The sequence below is a fragment of the Syngnathoides biaculeatus genome, chromosome 23 (assembly GCF_019802595.1).
Source record: "Syngnathoides biaculeatus isolate LvHL_M chromosome 23, ASM1980259v1, whole genome shotgun sequence".
NCBI classification, from domain to species: domain Eukaryota; kingdom Metazoa; phylum Chordata; class Actinopteri; order Syngnathiformes; family Syngnathidae; genus Syngnathoides; species Syngnathoides biaculeatus.
In genome coordinates, this window is record NC_084662.1 from 6532796 (window position 1) to 6558329 (window position 25534).

Below are 25534 nucleotides of genomic sequence, written 5' to 3' on the forward strand. Positions count from 1 at the left end.
CTTACAAATAAGCATGACTTTAATCAATCTTTTAATCTTTTGTCTTGGAAAATGACATTTTACTGCTTAAAAAAAAGTTGCATCTTTTATTCTCTTGAAATGTGCTTTGTCCACATAAATATTTATTTTATTTTTGCACGTATAAATCTATGTGTCGCTTTTCTGGGCACATGACAACCACGTTCCCGTCTAAAAAGTACCAGTTCAGTACAGTACTTGAGTTTTTTTCTCAGCGCCCCCAGTTTCCGCCACGTCCAACGGATACGTCGGGCGCCCGTTTAGGGCTGCTCGGGTCTTGGTCTCCGTGCTCTTTTGCTGTGTTTTCTTAAGTCCCTAACGGGCCCCGATGAGGTCCTGCCGCTCATTTCGGGCACGGGGGGTGTCGACCATAGGAAAAAGGAAAGTGGCCAGTGAGCTCTTTTCCTCCGGCCCGTTGCTTTTGTGCAGACTGCAAGCTAGCGGAAGGCCGCGTCTGGCTCCCCAAATAGCCCGACGGGGTCAAACGGCGATGGGCGGAGGAGACCACGCGGGAATTCCCCAGCTTGTGTCGGGGGGGGGTCACCGTCGGACTTTCAAACAAAATACGGCGTTTTGCGCTTTATGGACGTCGGAGTTCGAGTCGTTACCCGACTGTGATTTTTGGCATGCACTTGAAGATTCGAGCCATTGCGTTACCTCAAGTTACTTTTCTTTTGTTTCCCTTTAACTTGTTTGAGTCGTTTTAATGCAACATACTTTTTTACCAAAGAATATTTGTTCAGAAAATGATTTATCTTTAATCCGTCGTGTGTGTATTTTTAATCTTCTATTATTAGCTTTTTTTTTCACCTCCGGCAGCTGACAAAAGTGAAACTTTTTCTTCTGCAGCAGCACTTTGAAACATTAATTCATGCTTTTATCACATCTGAGCTGTATTACTGGAATGCATTTTTTTTTTCAACCTGTCCTTTCTCAAACATCTTCAGTTAGTGGATTGCTTCTCAATTGTTTACTGTTACAACCCCCCCCCCTCCCCCCGACTTCCCAAAAAAATGTGTGACCCGTAATGGGTCGGCGCAGATGACGAGAAAATGTCTTTTTTTGGGGGGGGGGGGGGGAATTTGCCTCCTACGTCTTATCGCTCGAAGCTGGAACAGCTGACCTTTTCCACGAAGTAATGTTGTCGGCGGAAGCCCCGCCCCTTTTTGAGTTGACAGCGCCGATGAACTACGTGCACTACGTACGTATCAACGTATGCAAACATGACACCCGAGGAAACTCGACCCGACGGCCGGTGGAATCAAACCAACAGGTCGGCCCCGGCGCGCGAAGGCCAATTGGACTTGGTCCAAGCCAATCAGAGCCCGTTTGAGCTCTCGCTTCCTCGCAGTCGAAAAGCTTTTTGCGTTCCAAAGGCGCAGCTGCAAAGCGCTGAAGATGGAAGCTGGCATGGAATCGGGGAGGAGCCACTCGGGAGTGCGTCACTGGGCCTCAAAAAACTCTTTCTTCAAGCTCCACAATTCACAACTACATAGTTCTCAGCATCCACGTAGCTGAAGAAACGTCTCAATTCACTTTTTCGGGTCTTTGACTTCCCATGGATATTTTTGCTTTTCATAAATTTACTGGAATTATTTTCACCCTTTAGAAATGGCACCGAGGAGCAAAACCACAGCAAAAAAACCCGAGCAGATTGCTCCTTGCAGGGAGTGAAAGTTGAGATGCAGATGTACAGTTTTCCACACATTCCGCCACGATAATGTCCTAAATTGTGAGCGGCGCGGATGGGGAAGGCGTTGCGGCCGCGCCACCGATTTCCATTATTCTAATGCGGTGCCGCCGCTGACCCGCTCGCACACAATTAACGCTGGAGGTGTGCGCGTGCCAGCGGGAATGTGTGGCGCGCTTCAAGTATTTTTCTGCCCTCGCCTTTCCAGTATTGACCCATTGGGCCTTTTGAAAATCCACAAAATGTGGACCGGTCCTTTTCCCTCCCTCCAGTTTGGCTGTTTTGGAAGGGGGCGGCCGTCCCTTTTTTTGGGCATTTGGGAACGTCGCGCCGACGTGATCTTGGGAGAACGACCTGTTCGTTCTGCCGTGTTCCTCCTTGGCTCCCGTTGTCGCGGTCTTGGCCCGGAGTCTGATCTCCGTGATTGGATCTGCGGGTCTTTTGTGGCGGCTGATGAGAAAAAATAAAGCCAAATGGCGAGCGGGGCGAGCGTGCGCTGCGGTGGGCAGATGGGCAGGAAGTGAAAGAGCTGTGATTTCCCATTGTGCGACCTGACGTCTTTTTTTTTTTTTTTTGGGGGGGGGGGCAGCCACTGCTCCAGCCCCAGCCCCCCCCCCCCAAAAGCACATCCTCCCTCCAACGGCGCCGTTCTTCGCCGCAAATTCTGCGTCCATTTCCAAGCAGCTTCGAGGCCGGTCGAAGGGTCGCGGCGACGTCGCCGTAGCGACGCTGCTTCCGTCGCGGTCGAGAGCTAACGTGGGGCTACGCTTGAAATGTCGGTCAAAGGGAAGTCAGAACGATGCCACAGGTATTGTAGGGCAGTGACAACGCAGTGGGGAATATAATTAATACTCATTTAGTAAAGTTTAAAAACCATGTTTTACTGTGACATGAATTTTCAAAATAAACATTGTACTGGATCTGTAGTCTTAAACTTTTTTTCTGAATTTATTCGAAAACAATGAACTTTTTAAATGTTAAATTAAGAGCAATTGAAAAGTATTTAATTTCTTAAATTAGACATGAGCTCAAGCATGATTGAGACCAACATATTTTTGCTTATATTTGTTAATAAAACCCCCAAAAATGTAACAGTGGATTATTGAATAGGTAGTCAACTACAATTTATTGCATAGCTAACTTTTCCCACCTACTTAAAAATATTTTCTAACCCTAAATAAAGAAACATGTGATATCGTCCAATCGGATCACATTCTGCTAAAATCCGGACGTTAAAAATATGCTGAATACGCGGGTGACAGACTCGGCGGAGGTCAGTCAAGATCAAGCGGGGCGTGTCACATTTTTGTTTTTTTTTTTTTGAACACAAAAAAAAAAGAAATGTGCGGGGAGTCACAGCGGGGTCCGAGTGTGTCCAGCTGTTGACAATAAGCTTGAACGCTTATGAGATTTAGCAAGTCAACAGATGCCCCAAATGTCTGTTAAACATATTCCAAACCTGATTAAAAAAAAAAGATCCAAATGGCTGAGGAGCTGACGCAGATCGCGCTTTAACCTCTTACCTTGTCCAAGCGTGCGGGGAGGATTTACGCCACGAGAGTGCGGAAGACTCATTTGACACGCTGCTTCCCTGTGCGCACATTTGCCGCCGGCGTGTTTGGGTGAACGTGCCGATTACAGCAGATTACTTACACCCGCGCTAAACGGGGGCATTAACTGCATCCGAGAGAACTGCTTAAAAAAAAACGCTCACCGGCCCGCCTTCGTCGGGACAAATCTGATGGGAATTGGGGGGGGGGGGGGGATTCGGGCCTCGGGACTTCCGTCCAGGACTTGAAAAGGACCAAAGTCAGGCGAGAGCAACAAGACAGCGGAAGGCGGGCAAAGCGCTCAAGAGATAACGGCCATAACGCGGCATCCCTTCGGTCAGGCTGGAGCGGGCCGCCGTCGGCAGAAGCCGGATAGATACCCGCCTGGCCCGGCCCGACCGGCCTGGCCTGGCCTGGCCTGGCCTGGCGTAGCACCAGACACTCCTTTTTAAATCTGCTAGCAGGGCTAATCTCTAATCTGGAGATTTGCTCTATCTGTCTGTCCACTGTTCCTCTCGACCGTTTGGACATCTCCGCGTTGACAAATGGAGCAAGCTGTGACTATTTTGAAAAAAAAAAAGAAGCATTTATCCCCCAAATGTGTTATTAAAGACTATCTAATTCCCTCGCAACACACACACACCAGACTTTTGCAGATGGCCGCATAATGCACAATCAGCCTGATTAGAGGGTGGAACGTTGGACCGGCTCCTTGTGCGGGGACGGCCGAGCGGGCTCTTCTCCTCATTGTGGCCGACGTTTGCGTTTTGTGCGCGGCCAGCCGGTGAGGAAGAAGAGCCGACCTGCTAGCTGGCACGGTGTGGGGATTGCGCGGGGTCGTAGCTTCCGGGCGTTCTGTTCCTCCATTCGGCGCTTCCTCATTGACAGTTGAGCTTTTCTCATGAAACAGAAGCAAACCGACACGGTCATCCATGCAAGGTCCACGCGGTAAATGCTAACATTGGCTACCCGAAACTCGTTTAGCAGCAACGCGGAGATTCGAAGCCTTCAAACGGAACGGCGCCCCATACAACCAGAAAGTAGAGCAAGAGTCAGGCAGACCTTTTCTCTGCAGTTCTTGGAACTGAGGACCTTCTTTGCCTCTTCCCGCTTTCTGCATCTCTTCCAGCGGACTTTGGAACGTGGTGCTAAACTGGTGGCCTGCAACTCTCAAGTCGTGGATTTTTAAGTGCGACCCGGAGAGCGACCGCAAGAAAGAGCCTTCAGCCGAAGCGTCCGCGCCAAAGTCCGAAGATGCGTTGAGCGCGGTCGTTCGATGGGCGGGTTGTTTGCTTGTGAGTTCTTCTGAAAGGAAACAGCGACGGTTTACAGAGTTGTGATAGTGTCAATGTCGGTGCTCGACGTTTAGACCCTGGTCCCGTCCCCCCCTCCAGTTCTCTCCTTCACAGCCACCGAAAAACAAGGGCGCCTCCCCGCAATTATGCCCAATCACAGGCCTCAATAGGAAGCTCGGTTGTGCCTTGGCGCTGGTTAAAAAAGGGAGCGAAGAAAGGAATTAATGACTTAATTGCAGAGGAGTGAGAAGGGAGAAATGACAAACAGACGTCGGGAGCGCCAGCAAGACTTGGAACGGTCCCGGAGCAAAGGATTGTGGGATTTCTCAAGCGTGTCGAGACAGAAGTTGCACGGATTCTTCTCATTGTGGACTCTCCGCTCCTTGCCGTTGCTGCGCCGCATCAAGTTGTCCACTTCCTTGACACAGATCCTATCTTTGAACTGCTCGGAACAGGTGGCCAGTGCCAGTTTGGCACGTTGCTACCGTGGCAGGCTTTCCCAGTGCCAAGCCTCCTCTCCTGCTTCACAGAGTCCTGATTACTGTGGATAAACAAACAAGGGGAGACCCCCCCCACCCCACCCCCCCCGATCCCACCAACTCCTCTGCTCTGTGCACACCAACTGAGACCTGAGAGATCCGCAACCGCCGTTCGCGCCAGCAATTTCTTCTCCCGTCCAAGATTTTGGCGCGACAGAGCAATCAAGAAGATGGCAGAAACGGCTCGCCGGGCGGGTTCTCGGCAGCGTCTTTGATTGCCGCCTGAAGAATGAGAAGGGACGGCGAGCGACGACGCCAGACTTCCTCCCGACTTTGTCCTGGATGGCTGCAGTCAGTCGCTTCGTTGAGCTTTGATTTGTGGCTGATTGTGCCAGCGAACGACGATGACTTGAAGGCACTCGCGCTTTTAAAGCGTTTTCAGTTTTGCAAACAAAGGGGCTCAAGCGGTTTTATAGTTGGGGGAACCAACGCCGGACTACAAATGGATGGAAAATTGGATGGATGGATGGATGGATGTTATATCTCCCCAACTGAGTACTACATGGGCAATTTCATGAAACAGATTATTCAAATTCAAGATATGTGTCACTTGTTCTGATCGTGTCTGGTCCAACTGAGAAGATCTCGCAGTCAAGTAAAGGTTTTTGTTTTTAAAAGCCATCTGATTGACTGTCAGTCCATTTTTTTGTTGTTTTTTTTTGGACATACATCCCTCTCGTAGTTTGAAAAGAACAACAAAACACAACTAAGGCTTATGGCATAGGTGAGTGCCATCATGAATGTATGCTAATGCTGTCCGCGTATTAGTTATTCAAATGTGATCCTTTTAGTCAACAGCTCTGTTTACCCGCTTTTGCTCTCTCGCCCGCCGTCTCGTCTCTCTGATCGGCCGCTCCAAAAGCGAGCGAGGAGGTGCGACGCCGTCCCGGTACAACAAGGCGACGCGGCGGGATTAGCATGACAGAGAATGACGGCGTCGCACCCTCAGCCTCTACTTTAGCCTCCTTTTACCTCGAGAACTTTTTTTTCTGTTGCCATCCATCTCTTTCCCACCCTTGTGTCGGGTCTCCGTAGACGACTGAAGGGCCCTTCAGTCCCACCTCCTCACAAACTCTCTTGTCTGGAGGGTGGCAGGACGCTGTGTGTGAATGCGGAGAATCGAGGGGGGGGGGGGGGGCGCCGGGGGCCCTCCCATTGATAGATTAAGGACCAGGTTGGCTGTACTTGAGAACTGTGCTTCTCTCTCGCAGGAGGTGAGACTTGAGAGCCGGGTCACGCATTAGCATGTGTTTTGTGTCCAGGATCCGTTTGTCAGCGGTGGGAAGGAACCAAGTACAAATACGGAGGCGCCTCCGGATCCTTGTGACCCGATTTACAGGTTTTGCCCCCCCCCGATCCAAAGGGGAAAAGCTCGAGATTCGAACGCAGTACGGCGGCCGTGAACTGAGCTCACTTCACAGCAAGCGGCAATTTGGCGGATTTGAAGCAAATCTTCCAAAAACTTGATTGGCACCTGCAATCAAAGTTGACCGTCAGACTGAACATACAACGAAGAGTATCGCATACGCGTCGTGTATTTGAAACAACCACCGCTAGCTTAGTGCTCACTCGTTCTGGGAAATGCCATCGGGTCTCTGACATGGAATCAAACCGTATTAAAGGCACCATCGTACTTTGTGACTGTGCTTAAGAATATTCCTCCGGTGACTGGAGAATTGATTTTTCTGATGACTGAGGATGTGACCGAGAGCTTGACGTGAAGATCTTGGCGTCTTAGAGGTACCAAGGTACGTTCCTTGATGACACGATACTTTGACTTCCCCGTGAGTACTTTTGCCACCTTTGCCGTTTGTAGCACAAGCATCAATGCGCATAAACAGAAGCCACCGAACTGTTTCCTGTTTGCCGAGCAGTATTTACAGATCGTTGCAGGCTTAAGGCTAAGTATGTAAATCTTGCCATCACGCTCGGCTGGTGCGTTCGCCTTACTAATGACCCCAATGATGACATTTGGCCTCAGGCTGGGAAATAATCACAAATGAGTCCCAGGCAAATTTCTCACCGGCGTTGGCGCAACCTCCACAAAGCCGGAGCGGGCATCTTCAATGGCGCCACTTCAATGCTCCCGCGTGGCAGGAGTCTTGCTGGGCGACGGCGGCCGTGCTCAGCGGTCGGCGCGCTCTTTAAAAACATATTTCCTGCCTTTTCATTTTGCCCCGAGCCAGGCTCCTCAAGGTGATCCGGCTCGGGAATGTCTTTGAACCGCAAGATCAATACCAAAAATTTTTTTTTTTTTTTCACCCAAAGTAGACAAAACAAATTAAAATTGCCCTCTAACTTTGTTCAATGTGACTCTGTCGTCGCAAGGTCAAAAAAAAAAAGGAAAAGAAATATTCCCGATGAAACAAAGTGGTACACGCGCCCTCCGACCCCGTCTGTGTTCGGTAACAATATCGCCAAAAGAGCCTTTTATTTGGTAATGACGGCCGCCATTAATATGCAATTACACGCTGGGCAAAACACAAAAAACAGGAGCCGCTGTTTGTGCGGGATCGATCGTGAAGCGGTCCTCGGGGCGACCGTCGGGAATGTGATCACGCAGAAAAAAAAGAAACGCTGCTAATTCTGCATTTGACGCGTGAATTTGAAGTATGGCGCCATGGCAAACGCCTGCTCCAGTGACCCAAGCGCAACTTTGACATCGCACATGTACAAGGAAATAAGTGTCGAAGGAGTCACTAGGGGGCGCTTGGGCGCCGGCCTACCATTGACGGCGGTCAGCACAGAAAAAAACCGGAATCCAGACTTTCAATCTTGAGGTGACAAAATGCAGAATGAGGGATGAGGCGGCTTTTACGACACTTCTCGGACAGTTAAGTGTTCGAGAATGTGAAAAGATTTGTTCCCAAGCTACTTGTGAAAAAAAGATGAAAATGACCCATGAGAGCGTGTGTCCACTGCGATGATGATGATGATGACGTGAAGACGTCAGTTAAAAAGTATTTCATGCTGTCCGACGTGAGGACGGCGAACTTTGCGGCAGCCGCCTGAAACCGCGCACCACCCGAGCACGCGCTGACAAATGCCCGACGACGACAAAAAGCTTATTCTTCACGAGGTGCGCCGCGCCAGATGCTTGAGATTTTTCGAAATGGTCGTCTTTTTTTCGGGGGTGGGGGGGTGGATGAATAATAATAGACGAACCCTAACAAAAAGGGGACGAGGGGTGTGAAATGCTTCAGCTGAGTGTGATTACAGCTGTGGCCGTCATTAGGCCGCCTCTTTAGCGTAATTGATGGAGTGGATTCTCATAGCGGACGGACCTCAATGGAGCGCGCTGGGTCTCCTCATCTATTTGGACTCGTCTGCATTTGCTCCGTTTGTGTGCGCAATAATTACGACTTTGCACACTTCAGACACTTAAGAGAGAGAGAGAGCGCAAAACAAAGCGGCGTAATCAGTATGTATGTGTTTGCATGTGTGATTTGATACATTTCGCCCCGTAATTGCGCAAATGTGTTTTGACGGCCGCCGTATTGCGCGTGCGTGAGCGACTGTTTGCGTTCCCGACCCTTCAGAAACGACACGTTTTCTCTGGCCCGGCCCGTCCTCTCCCCGCACATTAGGTGCTTACAAAAGACAGAGCGCTAATGCATCATCTAATTGGCCGAGGCTCCTGCCTCTGCCTCTCCCTCCATCACTCTATTAGCTCAGTAATTACCCATATGCCTCGGCGAGGCGGGCGTCCAGATAATGGCCGCCTCAAGGGCCCTCGAGCACGGCAGAGAGGGGCCGTAGTCTGTCGCCACGGGAACGCTGGGAGCGAGCGCAGGAGAGCGCTCGCAAAAACCGCCGCAAAACACAATGGCGAAGGAACGGGAGTCGGGACGGTTTTGTATCTTTGGGGAGGGTCGAGGGCGGGTCTATCGGGTCATGTGCTCGAAAAATTCTCCTTCTTCTTGTTTGTTCGGGGTGGGAACCGGGGAGCTCTGCGCTGTTAGGCGCAAATGCTATTTCGTTTTCCTGCGACATTTCTCGCCACCACGGATTGTGTTCAGGGTCGCAGGGGGCGTGGGGACTCGCCCCATTCTTTAAGAGAAATCTTCGTCGCGATGTCGAGCACATCCTGCGAGGTCGTTCAGACCGGGGCTCAAGCACGTTGTCTGACCAGCGGAGGCGCTACCGAACGCCTTCCCGAACGGGACTCGTGCACGGTTGAGACGACGACGCGTTTGGGGCAAGGCGAAATGTACAATCAAGACAACCGTGCTCGCCGGTTAAGAGGAGAATATACGTCAACGAGACAACCGTGCTCGGGCGCAGTTGCGTCGGCGAGGCACGTCGGGCTCAATAACGCAACCGTGCTGTGGCGCGGTCGGGGCAACCGGCTGCCCAAACAAGGCAAATATCGGTTACGGTTGAAGCAACTCTACACTGCCGCAGTTCAACAGTTGAGGTGGGGGACTTCGGTCGATGAAGTACGGGAATTAAGCGGCGGCGCTTGGGCACGGCTGAGTGGACGAGCTAGCAACGGTACACACGTCGGGAAACTGAAGGAACCGCGCTTGGGCACGCTTCACTTCACCTTCGGAAGTGAGGCAACTGCACGCCGACGCTCTTGAGTCGAAAAAGTGCATAAACGTGGGTCAAGGTCTGCGAGGTTAGCGCACCTGGACGCGGCTCTGCAAATATCAACAAGATTCATCAATGGGTCCAAAGGCCCTTGAGTCGGATGTGTGACTTTTGCGCCACTTCGGTTTCCAGATTCCTCCCGGGACAATTATCGGAAACTGGCTATTTTTTTGAAAGACATTCTTCAGTCTAGCCTGTAACGATGAAGAAGAAGCGCGACAGAACGGTTGAAGAACAAATTTGTACACCGTCCAGACGCAAAGAGACACTAAAGGAAGCTCGGCGCGGAGACCGTCAATTTTGATGGGGAGATTTTTGACGGACGTTTCTTTGCGGCCGTAAAGAACAGAAGGAACGATTACGGCGGCTATCAACTCTCCCGAAATACTTTGAGCGTTTAATTGGACCGAGCCCGCGGTTCAGCCGTCATCTTCCGTCCTCCTCTCTTTTGAAAAATGACACTGCAATCCTCCGATCGTCCATCTTTAGCCTCTTAATTGAAATCGCATAATCTGCGGCAGAATACGCTCATCCCTTCCAAAAGGAATACAACAAAGGCCTTCTTAAATAATTCCCCGGCTTTTTCGGCGTCATATAATATGGATTACTCCCGCTTCTCCCTCTAGCCGGGATGCGGTCTCATCCCTCCTAAAGCACCCAAGGCAGATTTTGTGACACTCAAGCTAGTATTATCTCTCTCTCTCTCTCTAAAATCAGATAGATATATAAATGAAACACGTTGCGCTAATGCTAATATGCACCCTAAGAGGGGTCTAAGGCTGCAGCTCTCTGGACTTAATCGGGATTTCAGGCCGGGGAGGTATCTTTGCGAGATCGCTGCCGGGTCCTGGGCCGGCCGGGCCCAATTCTCTCTGGCGTCGCGTTAATCTGTTGGCGCGCGGATTGCGCTGGACGGAGCTCCAAGAGGGGGGGGGGGGGATTAGGCGAGATCTGAGCAAAGCGGATGCGCAATAAGGCCCGGCGATGCGCGCCGTCGGTCCCGAGGGAGCGCTCGCCCTCCTCGCTGGCGCTCTTAAAATCTCACACCGGCCGCTGCGAGGGCAGGACCCCAAATAAAATGGCAAAAGGGAAAAAAAAAAAAACCCAATCCAAATCCCAAAACCTTTTAGAGCTACTTGACGGGCAGAAATCCATCTGGAGAGGATATCCAGCTTCCATTAACTCCACGCTGCTTATTTACAGCACAGCACTGCATGAAAATAAAGAACGCCTACTGTCATTCCTCCTCAAGATGATTTGGGTGTGCGACTTGAGTTGTTGCTCGCCGCGCTTTGTGTCCGACTCGGCCCGATTCCCTCTGGAGAGTTTGAAAATCACTTCAGGTAAATGAGTGATTGCAGTGGAGGACCGCTCAAGTACGGTTTAGCAGTCCTTCAGCCGCTTCTGTTTGCCAAATGGAGCTGCCGAGTTGGGAGGATGAGGGGGCTGGAGGGGTCACGGCGGGGGGGGGGAGGGGGCGCACTTGCGCTCGCCGCAAGTCCTTAACCCCTCGCGGTCGCTCTTCCACCGGGGAAAGCTAATTGAACAATCGTCATCTCTCAAATGCTTTTATTTGGTTGAAGTCCTCCCAGGCGGGAATGAAGGAGGCGGAGGCGCTCTTGCCTTCGTGGAAATAACCGATACAAGTTTTTGGGGGGGTTATTTTTGCCCTTTAGGAACCCTGGAGTGACACAAAAAAAGCAACTAGGCAATGGCAATTTTTCTAGTCAAAGTCGGTTGAAGTTCGCCGCGTGACTTCTCGGAGGGCTCACCAAAAAAAAAAAAAAAAAAAAAATTTCCGTTCAACTGCGTCTACGTCCTGGATGCGCTTTGTAGGCTCGATGGAGACGCAAGTTTCTATCGTTCTGTGTGACAGGAAATGCCGCTCCTGCGTTCCCCCCCCCCCAAAAAAAAAAAAAAAAACCCCAAACATTTTGTCGTGTATTTTAGTAGAAACAACGGAACAAAACCAGTTCCAGAAGAAAGAATTTTGAATGTAAAGTCTGCGAGCGGGCGTCCGCCGAGATGAACGGCGAGCGTCGCCCGTTAGCGTCTGCTGCCATTTTGGGCCATCTCGGCAGAGGCTAATAGGTCGCTAATGCGATGTGAGTCCAGTCGGGGAGGGAGGAGACGGCCGCGTTTTAATGAAGGAGCGGCCCTCAAATGATCTTGCGCATGTCAAGACGTGCGGCGCGGTTGTTTTGGCGTGCCCCCGATTAGCGTGCGCAACCGCAGATCCGTTTTTGCATTTGCCACACACGAGCGAGCAATGAGCAACGCAAATAAACGCTGATTAGCGCCGTCCGTAAGATCTCCTTGGTAGATTCTTGTCCCGTATTGTGGAGCGCAGATCTAATTAGCGTCAACGCGGACGGACGCAAATGCGACTCCTCACGTCATCCCCGCAGCGTCGTTGCCCGCGTCCCAAACTAAATGTGCTGGAATTATGATTCTCCTTCTTTTCTAGCAATTATTCTTGTCCTAGTTTTGCTCCGGAGAGGATCAAATGCGGCGAGGAAGAGACGCAGCACAAACACGTTGAAGGTACCGAAGAAGACGAGACACGATCCAATCGGGTCAAACATGATGCGACCTTTTTTTTTTAAATTTTTTTTTTTTTTTTTTGTATTACAGTGACGTCGTATCTCAACGGGGCCTCCAGTCCCCGAGCGGGGTTGCGTCAGGGAGGCCTAAATCCGCCGTCAAAACTGTCAGACAAGCCGAAAGAAGAAACACGGTAAAGTACTTACAGGTGCATAACAGTAAATTCATATTTGATAGATTTTTTTCTCTATTCATATATAATATAGATTGACTTGGCAAATTTCCAACTTCTAACATTAAAGTCATTTTAATTATTTGTTGCATTTTAGTTCCTAGAGATTGAGAATTTGGGGTGTTTGCTGTAAGCTATAATCATTCCAAAGCATACTTACATATTTCTGTTGAATTGCAAAATATTTCCCTCTTGAGTCTGTGTAGTGTAGTGTACCTTTATAATGAGTTTTGAAGTGTCACACAAAAATCAAACTGTTGGCCATGAGTGGCTAATTTAGAGGGCATCGTCGTCCGCCCTGAGTGCACGCACAACACGGTGAGAGGAAGTCGGAAGCGGAAGAAAAATGAGCCCCATCCGGGGTTTCGTGCCGGCGTTACCGATTTAGAGCGCCTCGTTGTCCGTGCGTGGAGAGGCCCCGTGACCACGCGACAGGCGGAGGCCGTAATCGGATGACGGCTCGCACGTAGTCATGCGGAGGCGGACGGAAGATCCTGGATGGAGTAAAATCTTTTGTCCGGTTGACCGTTGAGCAGGACGGAAACGCCCGCAGCGTCGAGAGAAGATTTTCAAGCCTCATTTTAGATTTGCTTCATCATTTTGCGGGGGTGGCGGTAGCAGGTTAAGCGTTGGCCTCACAGGTCCCGGGTTCGATCCCAGACCCGCCCGTGTGGAGTTTGCATGCTCTCCCCGTGCCCGCGTGGGATTCCTCCGGGTGGGCACTCGGGTTTCGTCCCACATCCCAAAAACATGCAACATTAATTGGACACTCTGAATTGCCCCAAGGTGTGATTGCGAGCGCGGCTGTTGTGTCTCACTGTGCCTTGCAATTGGCTGGCAACCGGTTCAGGGTGTACCCTGCCCGCCTCTTGCCCGTTGACACGCCCAGCGACCCTCGTGAGGATAAGCGTCAAAGAAAATGGATGGATGGACTTTTCAGGTGGGGGGTTCCCCAACATTCTCTTTGCTGTGGCAAATTTAGAAATGATGTTTTCACTTCACTCTTCGTTTGGGCCGACGTTTCGGGTACCAAACGGGACTTGAAAGTAACTTTTGTGGTTTTTCGCTTTGCGGCACGCGCGGCCGTGCCTTTGCGAGCTTACGAGACGGCTTTTCGGGAGATTCTTAGATGGGGAGGCCGGCTAAGCAGATCAGCGTCTTGCTGTGCGGTCGACGTCTCGGCGGCCGCTCATTCTTCCTTTTCGTGAAAGGACGACCACGAAGAAGTGGAAATGTTACATATCGAGGGACGCAACCGACCGCGTTTTGCGGGAGCACTTTTGTGACCCCTTTTGACTCCTTCGAGCAGCTTGTTTTTGTTTACACATCGATTAACAACCACTGGAAAAAAAAAAGAAGAGAGAAAGTCAATAATCTGTTTTCCCAAATGATTTTTAATCACCCTTTCAAATATTTGTGCGTCCTTTCGGATTTCTGACGGCCACACAAACAACGCGAGGAGGAGAGCGAGCGAGCGAGAGGGAGGGGGCGAAAAAAAAAAAAAAATCAACAAAGAGGCGAAGCGCAGAGACACAACAGTTTGAGGATGAACGCTGCTAATCCCGACCTCGGCGAACGCTAATGCAAATGCGTGTTTATCAAATGTGTAATGGACATTAGGTTGAAAAACAAGGACGCGCGTTGTGCGACTGTGGCAGATTGAGACGACTTTTGGGCGGGTGCAAGGAGAAAAGTCAGCAGGACGGAGGATGAAAGAAAGAAAGACGACAATGATTGGCAAACTCACCTTACAAATAAATGCAAACCATTCAGATTTTTTATCCTCTTTAGTTTTTTTTTTTTTTTAAATCATAAGGTGAAGTTTGTTTACTGACGTCATATTCGCCTCGTCACAAATTGAGCTTTTTGAGCCACCGTACGGTACCAACGGGACGTCCGTTTCTACACCAACGAGAAGTTCGAATTAACGTTCGTTTGTGACCAAAGAAAAAAAAAATCCACCGTTGCTGAGACCGACAACCTGTAAGACGCTAAAAAAAAAAAAATAAAATCCTAAAACGAAGGCAAGTCAAAATACATAATTGGGGACGAGGCTGACCTCCCACGATTTCAGGGACGTCCGATTAACTCAGTTCAGGTGTTCTAGTGGGCTTTCTTTTTTTTTCTTTCTATGTTTTGTGCTAACACTTTTCAGCTTTCCTTCCAGCTTGTTTGAAGCCCCGCCCAGTTCCAATTTCTCCAAAAAGACCACAAAAAAAAAAATAATCCCAAATGCAATCGTCACGTTTGGTTGTTTTGCTCTCGAGCGAGGTTGCTGGCGTCGCACAGAAAGTTGAAGCTCGCGTTTGAAATTTCTGGCAAAAGCCGTCGTCCTTCAAGTCAGACGGTCCGTCTCCGCGCCTCACACGCCAACGTGGCGGCTTTTCTGTGGACGCCATCGCTGTATCTGCGCCTGATGCGCCGGCGCAACTCGCAGGGGCGGCCTCGGGCCGTTTGGTTCACGTTGGGGCGGGCCGACCGGGGCCAGATCCCCGATGACGCTCGCGGTGCTGGCACGGCTGCGACTTCACATTCGCCGTCAGCCGACCTTCGTCGCGTCGCCGTAAACAATGGCGAATGTCAAGCGTATCTGCCGCCCGCATCTCACTTTCTCTTCCTTGCGTTGCGCAATATCGCGCCCGCTATTGTCCGGGCGCTCTCGTAAACGTACTTCACGCGCTGCGTCTCTGGAGTGTACGCCATTGTTCCTCAAGTGGCGGCGCTCTCCAAAACGGACGTTGGCGCATCTCCTGAAACAATGGAGCAGATTACATACAACTCTCTCCTCCCCCCCCCCCCCCCCAAAAAAAAAAAAAAAAAACCAAACAAAAAACAAACAAACACAGACAACAACCTTGACCACTTACTCACCTGGAAAGAAAATTAGCCGAGCACAAAGCGGCGGCTCTCCTGTTTACACCCTAAACTGCGTGAAGTGGACGAGGCGCTATTACAAACAATTATGCTAGCCCTTCACACGTACTTTGGTCTTTGCTATTGTGCGGGCGCTCATCACCGCACGGGCGGCGTTTGCGTGCGCGTTCAAGGCTGGACAAAAGTATCGGGACAGCGACGTTTCGCCCTCGCGCTAGCCGATCCGAGCCCGTTTGAGACCCGGAGGCCCGGACGCCGACGCATTTTCTAAGCTCTCTTCAAAAGATTGTCATGAAATAGAATGTAAAAAAAAAAAATGAAGCTGCTCTTGCCACTTTCTTACTTCACTTCGTAGCGTCATCCCAATAAAAAGTCAGTGAGCACATGCGTACCTTTTTTGATGTATGGGATGACGCCAACTTGCACAATATTTCATCCTTGTGTAAAATATTTGCGTTTTTCCACATAGTACACATTGAAGATGTAAAATTGCACCGAAGATTCCAAATACGGAGGGAACAAATCTAAGAGCGCTGGTCATTAATTTTTTTTAAAAAACTAAAAAAGTCGGGCGACGTGAGGTGTGAGATGCGTGGGCGCTTGGCCACGGCGGCGGCGGCGGGCACCCGAGCTAAACGAGAGGTGAGCCAGAGGAGAAACGAACGGCGCAAGGGCAGACGGAGGGAAGCTAGCTGGGCACAAGTGGCGCCAGAAGGAGGAACGCGAGCCATACATGGCCAGGAGCAAACAAAAGCGCCAAGAAGAGAGATGGCAGCGCATTTTGGAGGGGGGGGGGGGGCAAAGCAAAATAACAGTTGGGCCTTTTCTGCAGCAGTTGGGAACGAGAAGCGGCCTTTGCATCAGTATTTCTGAAACCTGACGAGCCCGGGGCATGATCACATCATCCAAAAATCTTTTACAAAACGGACAAAACTGAAACGCTGAAGAATATTTGGACGCGGTGCGGCAAAGTACTGGCTTGGACGTACCGCAGTTGTCGGCCTTTGCGGGTTTCCCGCGAGTACCTCCTGTGACAAATTTAATCTCGGAATTCACTTGAGGTGACGTTAATTGGTGGCGTGGCCACAGCGCGACCCAAATTTCGAGAATGTGCCGCTTAGTTGAGGCCGATCGGCGCGTCCAACGGCGCTCAATGCAGCTCTGCTTACCCTTGACGTGCGATACGGCGTCCGTCTTTGCGCTTCAAAGTGGCTCTGGATCCTCCCCTGGCCTTGCACTTGGTGGAGAAACCCATTTGTAAATGTTATTCTCATCTTTTAGACAAATTCAACATCCACCTTTCCCCAAATTTGGCTGTTTCCATATTATTTGCACTTCCGAGGCGCTCAAATTCTGCAGTTCTACGGCTTCAATTTGTCAGCGCTGATTTTGAAACTCCTCAGCGCAAAACGAGACGGCCGCAATCGAGAAAAGCAAACACGACCGGCGCCGTCCGGCAAACTTTCCGTTTTGGATCCGAATATGTCGAGCCCGACTCGCAGGGAAGACGGCGTCTCCTCTCTTTGGAGCTCAGGCGCCGCTCGGCTGCAGCCCTTCGGGGCGGCCCGGGGGCCCGAAAGCCAGATCGGACCCCGACGCACGTCGCGCAGCTGCGGCCCGCCGAGCTCCTCCAAGAGAGCGACGCCCCCAAAAAAGACAAGGGTATGGGGGGTGGGGGGGGGGGTCCTGTAAATCTCGACAGCGAATTTGTAAAAGAGTGTGCGAGTATGCGCGTGAATGTGTGCAATACAGTCCGCAGTATCAAAGGAAGAAGAATCTGACTCAACTACCGTCGGTGCTCGTTAATTTAGTTGCTTTTTGCAGAGGATAAAGAATATATGCCAGTGAGTCTTGTTATACTGTCCGTTTACATATGTTGCTGCACCATCTGTCTTCAAATATCTGTTTCATAAAACTTTAGAACACCGCAACGTCGATGCTATTCATTAGTCAGTCCGTGGCATTTTGCATCAAGCGTGAGCAGCGAGCTAGCGGACGTAAGTCGTTAGCATTTTGTTTTTATTTTATTTTTTTTTTTTTTTTTGAATTTGAGGACGAGAGCTTTGCACTCGCGTTTGCACTTGTGACATGGAGCGCTATTGACATGCGCGCTCGTGCCCCTGAGAAAAACCTTCAGAATTCAATCTCATTGATTCCCGCGCGCAGGACGCCGCTCGGAGCGCCGCGCACCGGAGTCATCGCCCAAAACGCGTCGGCAATATTTACGGTCTTTCGAGATGTCTTTGCACTCTTTCTTTGTTTGTTTTGTTTTTTTTTTTTTTCATCTTAGTGGCAGATAATTTATTATGTCGGATGAGCAGGAGGAAGCGCGAAGTGGGCGGGTGGGTGTTAAGAGGGCCTTTGGGCGGGGGGGGGGGGAACGTGGTGTATGGGTGGCACAGAGTCCATGTGTTGTCTGACCTTGGTCACTGCTGAGGGGACCTAGTTTCTTGCCAAGCCAATCAATAAGCTAAACAGGCGGAGGATGGCTATTTGGAGCATGGGAAGCCAAACTCAAATACTGATAGGTTATCTGTCTGTCCCAGCACCACTTCTGTGCAAATATTGGACCAGCACATTTTTCACGGTGACTTGCTTTTGGATAAAAAAAAAAAAAAGAAAAAAAAGAGAGCGAGCGTGGGGTGGGGGGGGGGGGCGTCGAGCGAGCGAAAACGTCTCTCCGCTCGTCAGCCCGAACGACGAGTGCATCGGCGCACAACTGGAACCCGATTCTGGCTCTCTTCCTTATTCGTCCACTCGTGCCGTGAGATTTTATTACTTTTGCAGGCGGCGTTAATCTGTTGAGGTTCGCTGTCAAACTAAACATCAAGCAAAGAGGATTTGCGTAGTCGAAATAACCTCCACGGTTTACGTTTAATAAATCTCTTTGGTTTAAGCAAACGATGTGAAATATCATTGTCAAGTTTACAATGGGCACCTTTTCGGTAATAAACATCCCCCCGTCTGTTATCCTCGAGCCGATCCCGCCCAACGTCTGGTCAGGGGTCAATCGCTTGTAGGCGGATAATATAACAATACACATTTTCTTGCCCTTTTGCAAAGAAGCGTTCCCACCAGCTTTCTGTACTGTGTATCCATAGGTGTGTGTTATACTGCCCCCAACTGGCCAAGGCGCACACACCAGAAGGAGAAGCGCAATGTGGGGCAAAATTGACAAAAAAGTGGCAAAAAGCTTCCTTTTTTCTTCCCCTCTTCTATTTCTTCAATAATGCGATTATCGGATATTATTCAAATAGAGGCCTATTTATAGCATAAAAAATGACAAAATGTATATTTTGTGGGGAGAACAGATAGATTAATATTTGCATTCATTTCCACGGTGGAAAACAATTTGTGATGCGTGTTTGAAATTAGGCTTCTCAAGAGGTCAAAGAATAATTTCATTTTCTTGAAATGAAGATGTCCAATAATGAAAGCGGGAGCCACACACAAACGTCAGCGCAGTTGCACGCGTGTGTGTGCGAATGGCAGTTGGATATGATCAATAATAGATGAGTGACACGCACGTACGCACGCCTCTGGAGGGACTCCAGACAATGCAGCCCACGCTCACGTGTGAGCAAACGGTTTCAACACGACGACAACAACAAAAAAGTCACACTTAGAGTGAGTGGGGGGGGGGGGGGTCAGGGTGCACTCGCGCTTTTCCCATCAGGTGTCGCAATCAAAGGCGAGACTGGAACGATGACTTCAAGAGCGGCGTGCGGCGAAAGCGCATTAATAATTGGAGAGGAGCGATCAAAGCGCAACTGTGACATGAAATAAATGAATTAAAGCTTGGGTGGGGGGTGGGGGGGGGGCGTAATAATAATAATAATATCGCCATCTGGATGGAAGTTTCCTTTCCATGCCTCGCACTTTTACAAATGTTTCAGCTTTACTTAAATTTGAAGGGGGTTTTGAAATAAAATGGCTAACTTGTTTGTTTTGACAATAAATTATGGATTTATTTCACGTGTAACTGTAGTTGAAATTAAAAATGTTTTTCCTTTATAATATCTATAGACAATAATTAAAAAAAAGCTTTTCCGTTTGCGTCGTTAAATCACAAAAGTAAAAAAAAATATAGCCAAAGTATTTGTAAATACATTTCTCACTAAAAAAAAAAGTCCATTTAACATCATATATATATATATATATATATATATGTACGTGTGTGTGTGCAGTCAAGTGCTTAAAATGACAAAAGTCGATATTTGGATACGCATCTGCCAATGGAAACATATCAAGATGCAAAATGGTGGCGCCGCTTCAACGTGGCCGATGTCAAGCGGCGGCCATCTTGAAGCGCTTCCAAGTTGCGAATTGTTTGACAACGTTTGTCCTTCAAAGTATTGGATATAAATAATGGCTCGTCTTATTGAAACTACTTGATTTGTTGCCATTTTGCTGACACGCGTACATCGTCGTCGTCAGTGTTGTTCGATCACTGTGGCGGGATTCCACATTGTTAGCATATCTTTGCTAGCGTTAGCAAAGACAAACAAAGGACCTTTAGTGCTGCGAAGCATGCCAGGAGCACGTAAATAGCGTTTAAATTGCATGTTTTTATGTGAATTATGTCTTCAGTCATTCTTTTATCTGCTTTATTACTTACTGGTGATGCTTTTGCGTTGGCTGTGGTTGTTATCGTTTTAGTTTCGATGCGACACCGTGAGTGGGACCAACATCGTTAGCGATGACGTGTGAACCAATAGAAGCTTCTTCTGCTCATAGATGCAAAATTGCAATTTTGTCCCCACTGCCTCATGAGCGCCGTCGTATGGTAGCTTACGTACACGTGGAAGCACATGCTAGCCTGCATGCTAACAATGTCAGGACGAGTCATTGAACAATTTTGGAGCTCAGCGCCCTTTCGATTTAGGAGAGAAATGAAGACTTCCAAGTGCAACTTTAGTTTAGTATTTAGTTTGTTACAGCTGAAGTGATTGCGAGCACGTCCTCATTGGCCGACGATCACGAGCAAAATGCAAACGCCGCGAGCGCCGGTGGGTCGGGTGTACCTAATGAGCGGTCCCGCGGGCCCTGCGCCGTCCCAGCGACGTCGTCGTCATCGTCGTCTTCCCGCCGCCGCCCTCGTCCTTCCGGTTCCGCCTCTCGTTCGCTCGCTCGTTTCCACTTCCTGCCGTCGCCGGATTCGCTCCCCCCCCCCCCCCAACCATCTGGGCCTCCTCCCCTGCACGCACGCGCGGATGTGTACACTGGTGTCGAGAGAGCTTTGCGGCGTGCCCGCGTGCGTCACCGACGGGCTTTCCTCAGCTGCCACTCAGCGGCGGCGGGGAGGGGCCGCGCCGATGCGGCCGCGCCACCGAAAGACAAAAGCTCGCCGGGTCGCTCGGCGGCGGCGGCCGCGGGCCTTCTCTGAACGCCGTCGCCTTTCTTCTGTGAAATTCCATCCCGTCATCGGCAGCGTTTCTCTTGGCTGCGCTGCTTTTTTTTCTTTTGCCCAATCAGATTTCAGCCTTCCCGTGTTACCATGTCAACGACAAGGCCGAACCCGACTGAACTGCGGCGCGGCGGGCGCGCTTTGGCCACTGTTCTTGTGAGCGTTTGGCAAAATTGCGCGACGCCGCGGCTCGTGGCCAGACAAAATGCGCTGAAAAAATATATTTTTAGGTTTCAAACGAGGGAGGCAGAAAGGTCGCGTCAAATATTTACGACTCGTTTCTTTGTTAACTCTGAATGCGGCTTTTAAGCGACGGCGCCAAAGGGTCGGCACGACGGAGCTCTCGGCCAATCGGTGTCGGCTGCCGGAGACGTCGATCGCGCCGATCGGCCAATCGGCGCTTGAGACCTTCCCCGTGCGGTGCGGTTTCTCCTCACCTTGCGCCGTTGCCGTTTTCGCAAAAGGCCGAAAGCATCCCCAGAACGTACCGTCGGCTGACCTTTAGCCCGGTGACCCCCGGGGAAAAGGAGCCAAACGGGAAAGAAGCCGATGCGTTTGTGTCCGGGCCGCTCAAACGAGTGTTATTTTTAGCTGGGAGTTGCCATGGCAACATCCCCTATATCAGCCTTGTGAGTATGAAGCGGCAAGCCGAGCGTGACGTTAAGTGCTACGGAAAAGTGAAGAAAAAAAACCCAGACTTGGCTATGAACATGGAAGACAGTTTTTGTATTCTTTTCTACGTGAAGATTTGTGGTGATAGTTTTGAGTCTTGTACGTACTTTACGGGCCGCTCGGTTCCGTACGTTGCTCGTGGGTCTTGTCAGTCGGAATGAAAAAGTGCCGGTCGGTCCCCGGGGCCCCGCCTTTGTGCAATCCTCGCGAGCGTCGGGGGCGGGCCCACCGCGGTTATTCGAGGCATCCGGGAGCCGAGCCCCCCGAGGACGGAAGCGCCTCGCCGCCTCCCGCGGAGATCGGCCCGACCCGACCGGCGGACTCGCCCGCTTCTCTTTCCTCCGGCGTGTCGGCCTCGATGCTGACACGCGAAAATGCGCAATCCCGTTACTTAGCGGCCAAATGGGTCAAGCCTCTTTAGTAGAATTGACGTATGCAGTATTCTTCTTTTAATGGGGGGGGGGGGTTATGCCGCGTATGACAGAGTATCGCAAAATCGAATATTGAGGAGGACGGCCCCCGTTTCTGGTCAGTGATTGTGGTTGTTGCTTAGAAAATGGTCGACCGCATGGGTCATTCATTTTTGTTTGTATGTGCTGCTGCTCCGTTTGTGATCAAGTAGGAAGGATCTATTTGTCTATTGTAATTTCTGTTAGCCCAGCTATGGCATTTGACATGATGCATTGGAATGAAGGTAGGAGACATTTTTTCAGGGTGTGGTCACCTCCGGAATCGGCTCCAGCATGCCGACAGAATACAAATCATATTCTTATCATAATTAAAGAATACATACATAAAAACGATGAATAAATACAGTACATAAATTCATAGTAAGTGTTTGGTATCGTAATCGTAAATGAGACTTTTTTTTTTGCGATTCTTATTTTCTTCCTGTTTGGTTGGAGTTGTGGACGTACGCTTGACGAGCGCCACTATGACAAGTTGTCCTTGAATTTGTCGAATCCCGACCGACTTGATTTTTGCGAGTGACAACTTTGCGGCGATTCCTCTCTCGACGTCCGCCGGCGTTCGGCTGTTCTCGCCTCGATAAGCCGCGCGGCGACGAGGACGCGAATTAGCGCGTTTGAAGGCTCCGCCGTCCACTTCTTCCTCGCGCCTTCGGTCCACCAGAGGCCAGATTATCAAAGTGCTTCAAAGATTAGAAACATTGGTTTCATTTTGGAGGGGGGGGGGGGGGGCGCTTTTTGCAAAAGAACAAGAAGAGGCCGGCATCCCTCGTGTTCGGGTTTTAGGAAGTGGATCGAGATGTCCTTCGTTGCGGAGCCTGCCCTGTGATATTTCTATGTGTGTGTGGGGGGAGGCGGGGGGAGGGGGAGAAATGGGACATACTGTATTCTGCTGCTTAGGAATTAAACAAACGCAAAAAAAAAAAAAAAAAAAAGAAGGGCGGATAAAAGCGGCTTAGACTGTTGAGACAAGAGCATCTAAGAGAATGCACAAAAGGAGGCCTGTAAATGGCGGATTCTTCCCGGCTCAAAACTTATCAAGCGCCGGCTTTGTTGTGCTCAATCCATTTAAGCGAGTCCCTAACACGCCCCCATTGTGCGCTTTTAATGGCGCAAAAGTGACTTGTGCAAGGGGGCTATCGCCTCTTCATGGGGATTACGGCTAAGTGCTTAAGTTGTGGCGAAACCCGGATTTGCTGGTGGCAAAGAGAACAGCCAGGAGGGAGGTGGGAAAGGACCCTTAGCGAGGATTTGTGGCGGCGTGGCCGACTTGGCCCCTGCGCCAAATGCCATCGCGTGCGTTCCGAAACCACCCGCGCTAAATCGCCCAAAAAATATAAAAAAAATAGACGCTTTCACTCGCTAAACAGGTGACAACGTTTAGCAGAGCTCGTTGCCACAAACGTCCGCCATCTTCGCGCTCACGTGTCATGCGAACGTTCGCCGCCGGGTGGAAGTTGAACAAACAAATTGAACAAACGTGGCGCAATTGACAGCAATCCTCGCAAGGGCATTGCCGTTTTCGGACACAATCCTTGCATCCAAAAAGAAAAAGTCGAGAGTCCAAACGCTCCGTTTAAGTTGGATGGTTAACATGCGCAGTTGCACGCTAACGTCGGCACACCTTCACCGACAAATGTTTTTTATTGACTGAAACGGGAGCCGCCCGTCCACGTCGGACAAAAGCAAATTCGAGGACCGATTGTACATGTACGTTTTGGTCCAAAGTCGTTTTGAACAAACAAAAACGATACGCTTATGGATTTCCACAAAGATGCAGACTTTCAGTCTTGAGGGAATGCAACGCATTCTTGTAAGGGACTAAGAAAAGAATTTCAGTCGTTCTGTCGACTGAGTCGGTTTGCGCAGTTTTGTCGTCAGCCATCAAAACCCTTCCGGCGTCTTTTGTGCGCCAACAAACGGCGCCGCCGAGCACCTGCCCGACGATCGCGCACCTTTCCCTTGAGCACACAACCGACGACAATGAGCCGGCGAGAAGACGAAGAAAGACTCGAGCGCTTATCCAAACAAGTCCCTCCCGCCCGCCTGCGCCGGCTCCCCGTTGGCCGTCGGCATCTTTCGTCGGAGTCGGGCGGTGACGAAGAGCGGAAGGAGAAGCGGCTGCCCGGGAGGGAATTGAGCGACGCGTAAACGAGTCTGAGAAAATACGGACGAGGGCAGGAAGATCCCAAAAAGTGGCAAAGGGCAAAATTCTTCAGTGGCATTTTGCCATTTGAGGAGCAGCTTGAGTTTGATTTTCAGCATTCTGGACAAAATCTTTTTTGGCACATAAAACCGCTCTTGAGAAAGTGTTTATCAGAAAAATGTGATATATCATTTCAGGGCCCCGTAAAGTGACAACACAGTACAGCAACTATGAATGAATGCGACTTTCTTGTGCCTTCGTGTTCGACCGTGAATGTAAATCCACGAAAAGACGGAAAAGATCTCACAGTGCCCGTCTCGGAGCTTTTCCACAGCGCAACAACGAGGCGCTCTAAAGCGACCTGGTCAACACGTTGGCTGTCGGAATCCAACCCGTGTCCCTTTCACTTTGTGATGCGCGTGCACTCACTGCCAACAACGAGGCGCTCTAAAGTAGCCGCGTCAGCCGGGTCCATCCTGGCTTCGACCGGGAGGGCCGCAATCTTCCATCTTGTGTCCTTTGCCCCACTGGTGACATTGCTAGGTTTTTTTTTTTCGTATTATGAAGATTTTATTTTATTTTATTTTATTTTATGATTTTTTTTTTTTTTTTTGCAGCCGACTTAATCTCCAGATGCCGAGCGGCTCCTTGGGCCAACGAGGTTAATGCACCCGGGGAGGAAGAGAAGCAACCAGCTGTTGGCCTTCTAATGTTTAAAACCTCCCTCCGTCCCTCCGTCCCTCCATCCCTCCATCCCTATTCTATTCTTTCCGTCTCCCTCCATCAAAGAAAGAAAAGCCCGCGCGGGAAAATGCGCTCAAGCGGCGAAACATCTGCCGCCGGCGTTTCGCTGCGTCTTAACTCCTCCGGAGCGACAACATGAGGCCGTTTTCAGGGCGCGGGCGACGGGACTTAGAAGGAGATAAGAGGAGATAATGGCCGCAAGTCGGGGGGCGCAAATGCCCGAGCGGGAGGGAGGTCAGCGCCGAGATGCAGGGAGCGAGGGAAGAAAGCTTTCGGAGGCCAAACCACGTCCCCGCGTTACGCCGCTAATCCGGACGCGGGGCTTCGTGCCAATTTTTTTTTCATTATACGGGATTTAGTCAAACATTTAGTAACATTGCTTCCATTGAATAGCGATGAAGAAATATCATAATATTTATTTCTAGCTTTTATTTTTTCCCCCCGTATTTTCTATTTGATTAAAATTATAACCATCGTTATCACCAGAATACTAAAATAGAACATTGTGCTGATAAAATAAATAATAATAAAATCATTTGCTTCATGGTACAATATTAAAATACATATTGTGTAATAGGTGGCAAGGTGGCACAGCTGTGGAACGTTGGCCTCACAGTTCTGAGGACCCGGGTTCGATCGTGTGGAGTTTGCACATTCCCGACCGCGTGCCCGCGTGGCTTTTCTCCGGGTGGGCACTCCGGAGACATTCATTGGACACTCTAAATTGCTCCTACGTCTGATTGGTTGTTTGTTTCCACCTGCC

General features: G+C 50.1%; 2 long non-coding RNA genes across 3 annotated transcripts; one reads left to right on the forward strand and one right to left on the reverse strand.

Annotated features, from left to right (window-relative positions):
• Nucleotides 1–11838: 11838 nt before the first annotated feature.
• On the forward strand, nucleotides 11839–24937 carry LOC133496663 (uncharacterized). 2 transcript variants are annotated; one of them, XR_009793832.1, is made up of 3 exons: nucleotides 11839–12229; nucleotides 12320–12437; nucleotides 24645–24937. It is a non-coding gene; the product is annotated as an uncharacterized LOC133496663 (long non-coding RNA). The 2 variants fall into 2 exon arrangements; XR_009793833.1 differs by having other exon boundaries at nucleotides 12320–12422.
• Nucleotides 13934–20475, reverse strand: LOC133496765 (uncharacterized). The gene is made up of 3 exons (XR_009793852.1): nucleotides 20360–20475; nucleotides 16505–16572; nucleotides 13934–15211 (listed from the first exon to the last, which is right to left on the reverse strand). It is a non-coding gene; the product is annotated as an uncharacterized LOC133496765 (long non-coding RNA).
• Nucleotides 24938–25534: the final 597 nt, after the last annotated feature.